The 14836-nt window shown below is 41.3% G+C and overlaps 1 protein-coding gene across 3 annotated transcripts in view; it reads right to left on the reverse strand.

Moving 5' to 3' along the window:
• The window catches only part of HPCAL1 (hippocalcin like 1), a 109405-nt gene that overhangs the window by 42999 nt on the left and 51570 nt on the right, over window positions 1-14836 (reverse strand). The window lies entirely within an intron of this gene.

Raw genomic sequence — 14836 nt, forward strand, 5'->3', positions numbered from 1 at the left:
TCTGTTGTGCTTTTTTTCTAAAGAGGAGAAGATCAGAGACTTGGCAGTACTGAAGGAACAGCCGCAGCAAAAAGGAAGGGCCATCTGGAGTCAACTAAGAAAATGGCAACCTCCAAAGCAATCAAGAAAAGGATTACGAACAATATCATTTAAAAAAAAAAAAAAAAAGGTAACACACGGCTCTCTAAGAATGCAACAGTGCCACAGATCACCTTTCCTGGATGCAGAATTCAGCGAGCAGCATACACACATTATACCTCTTCGGAATGGGTGAGCTGGGGTTGAGAAAAGAGCACACACATAGTTGGGTTTTTCTTGAGGGGGAGCGGGGGGTGGGGGGGGGGCTTACTGACATTCCCCTCTCCAAGCATCAACCTGCCCTATCCCCTATAGCGTGACTGAAACAGCTCTGCTGGACCTCACAACTGCATCTCTGCACTCACCTGGCTGCTCTGTTCAAAACCTAGTGTGTTCTACAGCTTCTCTGGGTCAGAGGGGCCATCACCACAATTGACTGAAGCTGCTCAGAAGAGACACAAACCTGCCTGGACCTTATGATGAGTATATCACTATGAGATAGAGCTATATGGGAGTGTGGAGATGTGCAGGGGCGAAGAGAGAAGAGATAAAAGATCCAGATGGAGAAAGTTGCAAAGCACTGGAAAGACTCGGACCATTTTAATTCACTCAGATTTCACTGTAAAAATTCTACATGGAGTTAACACAACAGGGCTCAGCACAGATGCAGTTCAGCCCAAAAAAAGCTACAAGCAAACAAACCTGTTGATCTACACACACGCACTGCTATCCAATTGATTTTACGAAGATGAGCATTTAAAGAAGCAGTTACTGATCTATACTATACAAAAACTCCCAAACAGGTATTTGCTCCATGAGTGTTTCCTGTAAGTTTTGTGTACATGTATGCACGCAACTTTATTTATCTAATTTTCCCCACAGAAAATGTATTTATTGCTTGATAGAAACCGTTCTCCTTAGCTACTGGAAAGGATTAAGATTGCAAATTTCCTTGTATTACTAAGCCACAGGGGCTTCCACAAGTAGCAGACTTTTTTTCATTGTAGGCAAAGATTGCAGCACTTAACAACAGAATTATGCAGCAGAAGTCATTATTTATAAAAAAATACTACTTTATGTCCAGTTTCTTGGTATTACCCTCTAGTAATTTATTTATTGTATCTTGAGGCTGCTGCTTTCTGTCAGTTGAAAGCAAATGAAACACACACATACACCATCACCATATTTTAAATTAGTAACTTTCAACAAGCATGATTACACACAGCTGCATAATATACAGCCAGTATCATCCTCTCACATTTCTTTGCTTAAGAGGCCATGTCAAGGTTCCTTCCCCACTCTGAACTCTAGGGTACAGATGTGGGGACCTGCATGAAAGATCCCCTAAGCTTATTCTTATCAGCTTAGGTTAAAAACTTCCCCAAGGTACAAACTTTGCCTTGTCCTTGAACAGTATGCTGCCACCACCAAGCGATTTAAACAAAGAATAGGGAAAGAGACCACTTGGACACATCTTCTCCCAAAATATCCCCCCAAGCCCTATACCTACTTTCCTGGGGAAGGCGTGATAATAATATCCTCACCAATTGGTACAGGTGAACACAGACCCAAACCCTTGGATCTTAAGAACAATGAAAAAATCAATCAGGTTCTTAAAAAAAAAGAAAAATTTTATTTAAAGAAAAGGTAAAAGAATCACTTCTGTAAAACCAGGATGGTAAATACTTTACAAGGTAATCAGATTCAAAACATAGAGAATCCCTCTAGGCAAAACCTTAAGTTACAAAAAAAGACTGAAAAACAGGAATACACATTCCTCCAGCACAGCAAATTTTACAAGCCATTAAACAAAAGAAAATCTAACATATTTTCTAGCTAGATTACTTATTAACTTTACAGGAGTTGGAAGGCTTGCATCCTTGATCTGTTCCTGGCAAAGGTATCACACAGACAGACAAAACCCTTTGTCCCCCCCTCCAGATTTGAAAGAATCTTGTCCCCTCATTGGCCATTTTGGGCAGGTGCCAGCGGGGTTACCTTAGCCTCTTAACCCTTTACAGGTGAAAGGATTTTGCCTCTGGCCAGGAGGGATTTTATAGCACTATATACAGAAAGGTGGTTACCCTTCCCTTTATATTTATGACAGGCCATATCTACCTGGAAAAAAACCAAACAAAAAACAAACAAACAAAAAAACAAACAAAAAACACCTTACCAAGTTGTAATTTCTTTCCTAGAATTTGAATGGAAAATTGATCAGCAGGTTAGAATAGGGGTCTGGGAGCAGTGCTCCTGATTCAAGTGTGCGCCGTGGAACAACTCATTCAAACTTTCAGTTTCCCGGTCCATATTATGGTTATTTGTATTACAGTTGTACAGAGAAGCCAAAACAGAGATCAGGGACCCATTGTGCTAAGCGCCGTACAGATAGTAAGAGTCCCTGCCCGATGGAATGTATAATCTAAACCAGACAAGACAGTCAAAAAGGTGAGAGAGAAAAGTATTATCCCCACTTTACAGATGGGAACTGACACACGGAGAGATTAGGTGACTTTCCCAAGGTCACCTAGGAAGTCTATGGCAGAGCCAGGAATTGAACACAGGTCTCCTGAGTCCTAATCCAGTGCTTTAAGCACAAAACCATCCATCCTTTCTCTCTGTCAAATGGTTGTATCATCTACTTCACCGTGGTCACGAGGCTTAATTAATGTTTGTAAATCACTAAGACCCACTGATGAAAAATTCTACATAAATATATATTACTATTCTAAAGTCCTTAACAGCACAGAATGCGACCTTCAACCCTGCAGGATGGTCAGGCAGATGATTCCTCTGCAGGTCAATGCTCTGTAAGTGAGTTGGCAGTGATGCGTCATGCGTGTATGTGAGAAGAAAGGAGAGGGTAGGTACATAGTGTAGCCTAGCAAACACAAAGGAAACACAGGTTTCCTCTGAATTCTAATTTAGCTGAAAGGTATATTAAAAAAGGGAAAATGTCAACAGTTTATCCCCACAAGAAATTACAGATGCTTTGTGTTTTTAAGGGCCAAATCCTGCCGTCAGATATGCAGACAGCTAATGGGAATTTTTCCTGCTAGTATCTAGTAGCGTTTAGCATTTATTTGGTGAATGTTTTTCAAAGAGTTATGCAAACACAAACTGATCCTCTCCACAGCCTTGTAAGGTAAACAAAGGCAGGACCAGACCCTAACAGAGACAACTGATTTAATTATCTGTGTGATGTAAAAACATACAAGAAAAATCTGTATAGTGCTTGCTTTTACAGAAATCTCTGTCAATTGGAAGGCCATACACACAGCTAAACCAGGCTCCAATATTTGAAAGGCATTTCCCCAAAAACTCTTTTTAAAATCGAATACTAAATTTAAAGGTGACACTATTAATTTAAGAACCATGTTATAAACAAATGTGTTACTAGCACCCTCTTAAAGCATTAAAAGTAAAAACTTTCATTCTCAGATTTTCATTAGTTATGCTCTGCTTACTCTGCATTTCTCTCAACTTCATAAATAAACAGATAAATAAATACAAAAATTAAAAAAAAACAGTGTTTCACTTTCAGGGTGACTGAAGCAATTTCTGGGATTTCAAATGCTAGTACAGTATTTTTAAAAATTTATTAGTGATGATTTTCAATGTAATTTAATAAGTTGTGGAAACATTTTCATTGTGTTTATATTTTATAAAACTTTCACAAAAATATAAATGTTGGACCAAATGTAAATTGACTGTATCCCTCAGAATCACAAACACATGCACACAGCATGAAGCTTTCCAACAGTAATTTGATGAAACAAAAAATGCCTAAGACCTGTTAAGAAGAGCAAGGCCTCTGATGCAATGTTATGCTTAAGTCAGTTACGTAACTAAGAAACTGTAGGGTAAAAGGGCAGGAAAAGCTCTGCAGTCAGTTTCTGAGCAGCAGCTAATGTGTGAGCTTTGGAAAGCTCATAAAGAGCTTTTGCTGGAATCAGTCATCTTGCAAGAATAAGCTTGAAATTGAAGCCCTGTTCACAGGGTCTTGCTACTGGTACCTTGTGTGTAATTATCATGCACAGCGATGAAATCAGGTTGCTGCTAAATGCCGAGTCAAAACCTAGGTCTCTGGAATTTTCCCCCCCTCGCACAAAAGAGCTCATCTGTGTTATCTGTCAGGGCAAAGCTCAAAATGGTTTACTTTCAAATTTTATGCTTGCTGAGTGTGTGTGTTTTAATTGGACTGAGGGTGAGGAAAATGGGTTTTTCTTGTTTTCTCTGTGATGTATTTTGCCCACTGATTTTTTAGGTTTGTTCTGAAAGTGCCCAGTGACTTTTGGACACTGATAATACTAACATTACAACATATTAATAGTTTGTATTTCAAATGTAATTTGACATTTCTGCTAACTTGTTTCCTGCATACAAATTTCCTTCAATGTTCTTACTGTGATAACTGCTGAAATGCACACTGGCAATCTCATTCATGGAAGTAATACTGAAAAAGATTCATCATGCAGCAGCTAAAATTAATCTCTCCAACAATTTTTAACAGAGCTGTTCAATAACTGTTTAACATATTTTAATTAGACCAATAACCAACAGGGTGAGGAGCTATTACTTTAGTGAATCTAAAAACACTTGCCAGAAAAGCTAAAAGGTAACTGCTAGACTAACTAAAATCTGAACAAGAACCTTAATAAATAAGGTTTCAGAGTAGCAGCTGTGTTAGTCTGTATTCGCAAAAAGAAAAGGAGTACTTGTGGCACCTTAGAGACTAACCAATTTATTCGAGCATAAGCTTTTGTGAGCTACAGCTCACTTCATCGGATGCATTCAGTGGAAAATACAGTGAGGAGATTTATATACACACAGAACATGAAAAAATGGGTGTTATCATACACACTGTAACGAGAGCGATCACTTAAGATGAGTTATTACCAGTGAGAGAGCGGGGGCCGGGCGGGGGAGGAGGTCGGAGGAGAACCTTTGGTAGTGATAATCAAGGGGGGCCATTTCCAGCAGTTAACAGAAACGTCTGAGGAACAGTGAGGGGTGGGGAAATAAACATGGGGAAATAGTTTTACTTTGTGTAATGACCCATCCACTCGCAGTCTCTATTCAAGCCTAAGTTAATTGTATCCAGTTTGCAAATTAATTCCAATTCAGCATTCTCTCGTTGGAGTCTGTTTTTGAAGTCTTTTTGTTGTAATATTGCAACTTTTAGGTCTGTAATCGAGTGACAAGAGATTGAAGTGTTCTCCAACTGGTTTATGAATGTTATAATTCTTGACATCTGATTTGTGTCCATTTATTCTTTTACGTAGAGACTGTCCAGTTTGACCAACGTACATGGCAGAGGGGCATTGCTGGCACATGATGGCATATATCACATTGGTAGATGTGCAGGTAAACGAGCCTCTGATAGTGTGGCTGATGTGATTAGGCCCTAGGATGGTGTCCCCTGAACAGATATGTGGACACAGTTGGCAACGGGCTTTGTTGCAAGGATAGGTTCCTGGGTTAGTGGCTCTGTTGTGTGGTATGTGGTTGCTGGTGAGTATTTGCTTCAGGTTGGGGGGCTGTTTGTAGGCAAGGACTGGCCTGTCTCCCAAGATCTGAGAGTGATGGGTCGTCCTTCAGGATAGGTTGTAGATCCTGGATGATGCATTGGAGAGGTTTTAGTTGGGGGCTGAAGGTAATGGCTAGTGGCGTTCTGTTATTTTCTTTATTGGGCCTGTCCTGTAGTAGGTGACTTCTGGGTACTCTTCTGGCTCTGTTAATTTGTTTCTTCATTTCAGCAGGTGGGTATTGTAGTTGTAAGAATGCTTGATAGAGATCTTGTAGGTGTTTGTCTCTGTCTGAGGGGTTGGAGCAAATGCGGTTGTATCATAAAACTTGGCTGTAGATGATGGATCGTGTGGTGTAGTCTGGGTGAAAGCTGGAGGCATGTAGGTAGGAATAGCGGTCAGTAGGTTTCCGGTATAGGGTGGTGTTTATGTGACCATCGCTTATTAGCACCGTAGTGTCCAGGAAGTGGATCTCTTGTGTGGACTGGTCCAGGCTGAGGTTGATGGTGGGATGGAAATTGTTGAAATCATGGTGGAATTCCTCAAGGGCTTCTTTTCCATGGGTCCAGATGATGAAGATGTCATCAATATAGTGCGAGTAGGGGCATTAGGGGACGACAGCTGGGGAAGCGTTATTCTAAGCCAGCCATAAAAATGTTGGCATATTGTGGGGCCATGCGGGTACCCATAGCAGTACCGCTGATTTGAAGGTATACATTGTCCCCAAATGTGAAATAGTTATGGATGAGGACAAAGTCACAAAGTTCAGCCACCAGGTTTGCCGTGACATTATCGGGGATACTGTTCCTGACGGCTTGTAGTCCATCTTTGTGTGGAATGTTGGTGTAGAGGGCTTCTACATCCATAGTGGCCAGGATGGAGTTATCAGGAAGATCACCGATGGATTGTAGTTTCCTTAGGAAGTCAGTGGTGTCTCGAAGATAGCTGGGAGTGCTGGTAGTGTAGGGCCTGAGGAGGGAGTCTACATAGCCAGACAATCCTGCTGTCAGGGTGCCAATGCCTGAGATGATGGGGCGCCCAGGATTTCCAGGTTTATGGATCTTGGGTAGTAGATAGAATATCCCAGGTCGGGGTCCCATTTTATTTGTACATATGCACAATTATGAACCAAATACATCTGGGAGAATTTTTTATCTCTATGTGTGTGTCGCATACACATGTGCACACAGGTAAAAAAAAACTTGCATTTCATCTGGGTTTAGTAAGGCACAATACACTCAGGAGAGTCCAGGATAAGGCTATTAACAAGCGAAACACTTTCCTGTAAACAGAGTATCTTCAACTAAAAATATCTACTGTGTGCATTGCAGCTTTGTTATAGACCTCACAGAATTTAAGGCCAGAAGGGACCATTGTGATCTAGTCTGACCTCCTGCTCATTGCGTGCCACAGAACCTCACCTGCCCTCTCCTGTAATAGACCCCTAACCTCTGTCTAAGTTCCTGCAGTCCTCAAAACACAATTTAAAGATTTCTAGTTACAGAGAATCCACTGTTTAGTCTAGTTTAAACCAGCAAGTGACCCGTGCCTCGTACTGCAGAGGAAGGTGACCCCCTTTCCCCGCACTCGGGGTCTCTGCTAATCTGACCTGGGGAAAATTCCTTCCTAATCTCAAATATGGTGATCAGATGAACCCTGAGTATGTCAGCAAGACCCATCAGTCAGACTCCTGGGAAAGATTTCTCTGTAGTAACTCAGTCCTCCCCATCTAGCGTCCCATCTCTGGCTGTTGTGAATATTTGCTACTAGTAGTCACAGATGGGCCACATGCCATTTTAGGCAATCTCATCATATCAGTTTTCAGTTTAAGCTGTTCTACATTCAATGCTGTATCTAAGAAATGCCTCACTAAATAAGAGTGTACCATTATTGTACAAAAGGAGAGACAGGTGCTCTTTTAGTCATACATTTTACAAGATATGGGGCATTAGTATTTGTGCCCCATCCAAATTGGGTAATTACTTTCTGCCTGACTTCAGTTTCCCCTGTAGTTTCAATCAGATACAGTATACTTCACTTCCTGTCTGACACGGTTACAGTAAAACCTCAGAGTTACGAACACCAGAGTTAACAACTGACCAGTCAACCACACCCCTCATTTGAAAACAGAAGTACACAATCAGGCAGCAGGAGAGATCCCCACAAAAAAAGAAGCAAACGCGGTACAGAACTGTGTTAAATGTAAACTACTAAAAAAATAAAGGGAAAGATTTGACAAGGTAAGGAAACTCTCTGTGCTTGTTTCATTTAAATTAAGATGGTTAAAAGCAGCATTTTTTTCTGCACAGTAAAGTTTCAAAGCTGTATTAAGTCAATGTTCAGTTGTAAGCTTTTGAAAGAACAGCCATAACGTTTCATTCAGAGTTACAAACAACCTCCATTCCTGAGGTGTTCACAACTCTGAGGTTCTACTGTAGGTTGTGTGTCTGAATATTGGTAGGGCCTGACCAGCAAACACACACAACTAACTACTTAAGTCCCATTGCCCACAAGATTAAAAGTTACTAATGTGAATAAATATCTGCAGGACTAGGCCATTTAACACTAACTCTGTTTCTCCATAGGAGCAACTGAATTATAGTGCTGGATGAAGTAATTATATACATGTATGTCACAGAGACATCCATGTGATATACATCAGTTATGTAGCTTTAATCTATCTACTAATCCATAATTTCTTATAACATTCCAAACCCCCTGAATACCTTCCAGAGCACTGTGGCTTGCTTGGTTTTTAGGCAGTAAAACCACCAACCACACAAATGATTCCTCCTTTCCTCCACAAATTTACACATCTGAGTTCCAGGAGGGGCAATACTTCTGCCTGGACTAATAAGTGGTATAAAATTCGCTACTCGTGAATCATCAGGTCCAAAAAGCCCTGTGAGCTTGTGGTGTTTTTCCGGGTGTTTTATATATTTTCACTCATTCTAGTATATACACACTACATATTCGATATCTACATACATATTCATACAGTATATATGCAATGCAAATATATATGATCAATGGTGCCACAGAATTGCAGGGTAAAAGCCCAAACAAACTCCTGCACCCTTTATTTCTAGATCTTCCTTGTTAATCTACAGTCCCTGTCTCTACCTCCTGGTTAGACGCGGGAGCTGAAGTTACTGTGCTAGTGACACTGGGAAGTAGAGCAGTGTCTTTGCAGAGACCTGTCACAGGGAAGGAGCTATCCCCCATTCCTCCAGCTTTGGGAGGCCAGATCACAGCTGCTGATTTGCTGCGAAGGCTGGGGGTGGGGGGTGGGAAGATACCTCCCAATCCACCCCCAGGAAAAGCAATGTGCCCTTACCATTTCCCACCTGGCACCCCCATCCAGAAGTGAGGGAGAGGGGGAATGGCCAGATGAGTCTGCCTCTTCACTGGACACCCCCATTTCAAGACTCAGAGAGCAGTGGGAGGAAGGGCAGCCTAGCTCCTCATCTCTCATGGTGGTGCTTACAAAGGAGCAAGCAGAACCAGGACATCTAGGCAGCACTATCACATTCTAGGGACCAGCCTGCTTTGGAGGGGCAAATGGTAGTGGTTTAGAGGCAGATACAACCAACCATTCCCCATATTCCTGCTGGGGCTCCCCAAGCCAGGTGGGCAGAGAGAAAAACTCACTTCTCTCCCCCCGGGCATGCAAGTAAAGTTAGAGGGATGGGCACACAAGGGGAGCAGCTGGAAGCATGCTGCAGCCAGCTCCACTCAAACCCTACCATCAGCTGGAGCTGGATGGGAGGCAGGAGAAAAGTTCCCCCAGTTATGACAGTCTCACCACCGCTCTAGCTGAGAGGCTGTCTGCTGTGTGTCTGCTCCAGGAAGCGGAGGCAAGGGCTGGAGAGTAGCAAAGAATTTATTTTTAGAACTTTGAAAAGTAAAAACAAAACTACACACAAACCCACTTATTCACTTACACATCCCCCCTCCCCCAACTTATACTGGTTTTTATACTTAAAGCTCTTCCAACATCTTAAGAATTGGGGGGGGGGAGGAACCCTACACCAAGCACTGGTAAAAAGCCTCTCAAGATCCCTGCATTGATGAAAAATAAGCCTATCAAGCAAAGGCATGAGATGCATAGATCGTTACGCAGTGTTGTGAAAACATGTCACCTGGCTTCCCTCCAGAAAAAGTAGGCTACACTGAAAATAATAAAAGCAGCTGCTTCTTCTTACAGCTGAGCCATTTGCAATCTGCTGTAGTATGAACTGCACAAAAAACACAGCTAGCCTTAAAGAGAAGGCATGAAAAGAAAACGTACCAATGTACATATTTAGCAAAAATAGTGGATGCTTTAAGGCCTTAGCTCAGGTTTCCCCTGTCTCCCCCACTGAAAAGAAGATTCACAACATATGCTAAATATAATTAAGTTTTACATTCAGTTAGAGCACTGCAGATTGTTTTATTACACTGAGCCTGAATGGTGGCACCGGGTTGGACTGATGATGTATCCTCTCCCCCACAGAGGTTAGATTATACCACACTGAAACGTAGTGTAGGGGAACGAGAAGAGGGAGTCTTGTTTATATGGTGGCAGTGCTTGGAGGCCCCAGTCAGGATCTGATTGTCTGTTGTGCAAGGTGTTGTACATACAGAGTAACAGAAAGTCCTGGGCCCAAACAGTTTACAGTCTAATTAGAGACAAGAAGAGAAGGGAAGAGATTAATAATAATTAGGATTGTATGACTATCTACAGAATAACCTGAACGTTCCTGAAGGTACTTTTTTAATGTTTTTTTAAACACAAAGATCAGCTGTCCCCCACTGATGCATGACCAAACATCTGCAGAGTTGTTGCAGGTGTCAGGTGTGGGTCTTGCAAAGGGATTTGGAGGAGAAAGATAGGTGCCTTAAGGGTTAATTCAAGGAGGATGTTCCATGTATAAGGGGCAGCATGAAAGAAAGCAGAGATGACTGTGCAACAAGCTCACAAAAAGGTAGATCAAACAGGCTGGCATCAATTGCAAGATAGAAGGCAGGGAGCATGGAACATAGGAATTGCCACACTAGATCAGACCTCAGGTCCAACTAGTTCAGTATCCTGTCTCTGACACTGGCCAGAACCAGATGCTTTGGAAGATGGCATAAGAACCCCATGGTAGGCAGATGTGGGATAATCTGCCCTTCACATTTTTAGGTCTCATTCTGATCTCTAACAGAGATGGTTTAATATGCTTTCAAAAATTTCAACCATCATTAATTATAACTCTGCATATTCTTGTTATCCGTATAAATGTCCAATCTTTTTCTGACCTTTGCTAAATTTTTGGTGGCAATGACTGCACATGGCAATGAGTTCCAGAGTCTATGTGGGTGTCAAGTAAGAGACAAGACAGTATGAGTAGGAAGGAGCAGAGCCGTCTGAGGCGCTGAAGAGGAGGGCAAGAAGCTTGAACTTTATATGGTGAAACAGTGAAGACTTCCAAAGAGAGGAGGCTGTGGGGTCAGAGCAACAGGAAAAAGAAAATGATCCTAGCAGCCACATTTTCAAAGGAACAGGACAAGAAGCATCACAGAGGAGGTGGCTGCAGTAGTCAAGATGGAAGTGGAGTGCTCAAGATACATTTTTAGATGCGTAGGCAGAAAGAAACGGTCAGATTTTGGAAACTGTACCAGTCTGTTGCTCCTAGACAAACTCAGGAGTCAGCTGCATGACTTGCCGGATGCGACTGTGTGTGTTGCCTTCATGGGAACTTCTGGTATGACATTTCAAAGCTAAAACAAAGGGAAATCCCAAGACAGCTCAGTGCCAAGTGCCCAAGACTTCCTAAAAGTTTGCTGGTTTAGAATTTGGGCGTTTCTTTACTCCTAATGCAGCAAGATTTTTGCACTAAATCTTTCAAGTGGCAAAGAAGTTTATCTGATGTGTCAATTGGTTGGCAGAATTTGCATAACTACTACATGTTCAGGACATGTATGGTACAGACTTAAATATTCCCTTTTCAGCCACTTGTTGCAGTGAGCACAAGTAAAATAAATCCTTTCTGCAGTAATCCAAACTGTACTAAATTCGGTTTAAACTGAAAACAAGTGTCAGAAGAGGTCATTATTAGAAGAGGCATGAACATTTCAGACAACCTAGGAACTGTGAGTCTAATTAATCACGACACCATCTTTATGGCAGATTGTTGCAAATGCTGTAAAGTTCTGTAACAGCCAGCCTTATAGTATCCTTGTCCCATCTCCTTTAACGGCTATGCTCTTTCAAGTTAGTTGAAGTGTGCATTAATACCTAAGATAATAAATATACTACTTTGGCAGTGTGGGCAAGTTAGCATTGCTATGAGAATCATAATAAAAATGTCACACCAAGACAATCCTGACATTAAAAATCACAACCCTAAAACGGCATCCACATTGATTTTTTGGCATCTAGCTACTGGTTTTTGCTTTTAAAAGAATAAATTTAGCTGTGTCATTATAGAATTGTGCAAGGTAAGACTGCTGATGTGTATCTTTTAGACACACAGAAACCCTGTCTCCAGCACTATGGGCATGGACGGCAATATGAGAACCTGTAGAGACAGAGATAGCTGGAAGCTGAAGTAGCTGGTTATCCAGGATAAAAGTCCTACTCTAGGCAAGCCCTCAGGCCTGTCCACACTAGCATAAAAAGGTGCATTTTTAAAACAGGTTAGCTAACACACTTTAAAATCCTAATGTAAATAGGGTAAGCTGTATTTTAAAAATATACTAGCCGGTTGCATTGTAGCCTAAGAAGGAGCCAAGGGCTCACACCTTGACCAACTATTACATGTTAAAATACAACTTGACTCATCTATCCTATGTTAAAAATACCTTTTATCCTAGTGTGGACAGGTGCTCACATCGCAATGTAGGCAGACAACACAGTTGTTTTTCCACATCTTCATTAGATTTTTCTTATATCTATGGAGCTGTGTAGCTTATAAACCCTACTTGTGAGGCTAAGGGGTTTGGTCATAATACAAATGAAAATCCTAGTAACCACTTTTACTGAGTGTACTACAAAAAATGAGTATTTAGCAGCAATAAGACACTGGGTAGCACAGCATTAGGTCCTCTGCTACGCTGGAGACATTCCACAAAATAGTACTACAATACAGTTTCAATTCTGACCAATCGCCTTGTCTGTATTTTATCAGCTACTCTCCAATGCCCATTCAACATTAGAGATGAACATCACAGACACAACTGGCACTCAATGGTAGTCTCAGCAGTGAAGCCAAATACTACATGGAGGTAGAAACTGACCTTTTCATCTCTGCAGGTTCCTACCTGGAACAAAACAAGAATCTCTTCACTGTGTTCCTTCTTGGACATAAGACCTGAATTAAAGGTCTGTCAATCCAATGTCTTTTATGCATATTACACTCACTTACTGTGGGATAAGTATAAAATTAAAGAATTAACATTCTCTTAAGTTTGGTTAAGGAAATATGTATGTGTTATAATGAAAGACCCTAACTAGCAAGTAGAAAGAAGGCCTTGAAAATAATAAGTTCTAAGGCCAGAAGGAATGAACCAGTGTCAGAAGAGTGAACTGTGTCAGCTTGGTTTGTAGCTGAAGTCAGTCACTGGCAAGGACATCACTTGTTAGGTAGATGGTATAAAAAGTAAATTCTAAAAGGGTTCATTGCTAATACCTGCCTGACCACACTGGAGCTAATCAATATGAGTCTAAGCACCCCTGGGTTTAGCCTGTTTGATCAAATGCTTATAAAAGTGTTTTGTTACTGTTTCGATGCAGTAAATTCATTATTAGTTAGGCCTTTTAGGCATGTTTAGAGCAATTGTATAAATATCATTTGGCCTTTAGGGAATTTATGGTTAAATTAGTGTTTAGTGGTTTCCCATATCAATATTAATAATTCCAGCACTTACACATCAAACAAAGCTATTCACAAAGGCATACACAACTTCTAATTAAGGAGTATGGGAAATACTATCTCAATCGTTTCTTTGGTCAGGAAACTATTTTCCTCTTGAGCATGGCAAGTGTCTGAATCCCTAGAAGAGTAAGACCGTTGATACAATCTTCAAGTTTAATTTGCTACTTTGCCTACTACTGTAGTTTGGGAGATCTGCTGCCTGTAACAGAGTAATCTGCTTTTCTCCTTATGAAACAAGAATCTTCAGCAGTGATCCAGCTTTCAGCTCTGCTTGCTATTTGGTCTGAGTAGGATTCCTCATCACCACCTGGAATTCATATCTCCATTAGCTGGAAGGGATGCCAGCATACAATGCGCTACCCACTCAAACCAACTTGCTTCCCTCGGGGAAGGCTTCACAGGCACCTGCAGACCCAGTGAACACAGGAGAGCTCTCAAAAGAAGCACATGTAATGACAATGGATCCCTCTTTCCAGTGCTCCCAGAAGGCTATGTAGGACTTGAAGCTAACCAGGAGTCTTAACACACGCATCTCTCCTTCCACTAACTTAGCAAACCTGAAGCATATCTGCAGAAATATGAAGGCAATTTGTAACAGGCTGGGAGCTAAAATGGAAGCGATCAGTTCCCACCCTGGTTTACGTCATGTGGGAGGGAGAGGAGGGAAAACATCTTCCAGCTTCATTTATTTCAGAGATCAAAAGATAACAAAATGGTACTTGTCAGCTAATCAAGACTCTAAATTAACACGTGGTTCCTGATGAAAATCAGAAGGAACCAAATTATAAAATAAATTAGTCTTATAAATTAAGTAGCTGAATGTAATTCAGTAACAGTACAGAATATTAGTACTTTTTATTGACACATTTGTTTCCAATTTGCAACAGCATTCCACAGGGGACTGGCCCTGCTGCAAAGGCACCAGCTTGGATTCCCTCCTGGGGCAGAGGGGCTCTGGGCAAACTAGTTTAAGAATCTTTAAAATCTTGGCTTTCAATCATATTTTAGAAGTATCAAGAGAATGAGAATTTCTGCTCCAATATGGTTTTGCTGCTTTAAAACAAACATTGAAGCAATTCTTCAACATTCCATTAGTCCGCTAACAAAATGTCAAAGTATGATCTAAAAATAGGAGTATGAATTTGCACTCACAAGGAGATCTGTTCAAATCCCAGACTACCAGAGGCTTGACGTGGTTATGAACAATCCATTTCTATGCATCCAGCATGTGCCCAAAATGGATTCCCGAGGAAGACTGCCAGCTTACCTTCTGACTAGATAAGAGCCACTTCCTGTGGAACACTCCTGTTAATCTCATGTGCATGGGGG

Source organism: Natator depressus, chromosome 3 (genome assembly GCF_965152275.1).
Source record: "Natator depressus isolate rNatDep1 chromosome 3, rNatDep2.hap1, whole genome shotgun sequence".
Classification (NCBI taxonomy): domain Eukaryota; kingdom Metazoa; phylum Chordata; order Testudines; family Cheloniidae; genus Natator; species Natator depressus.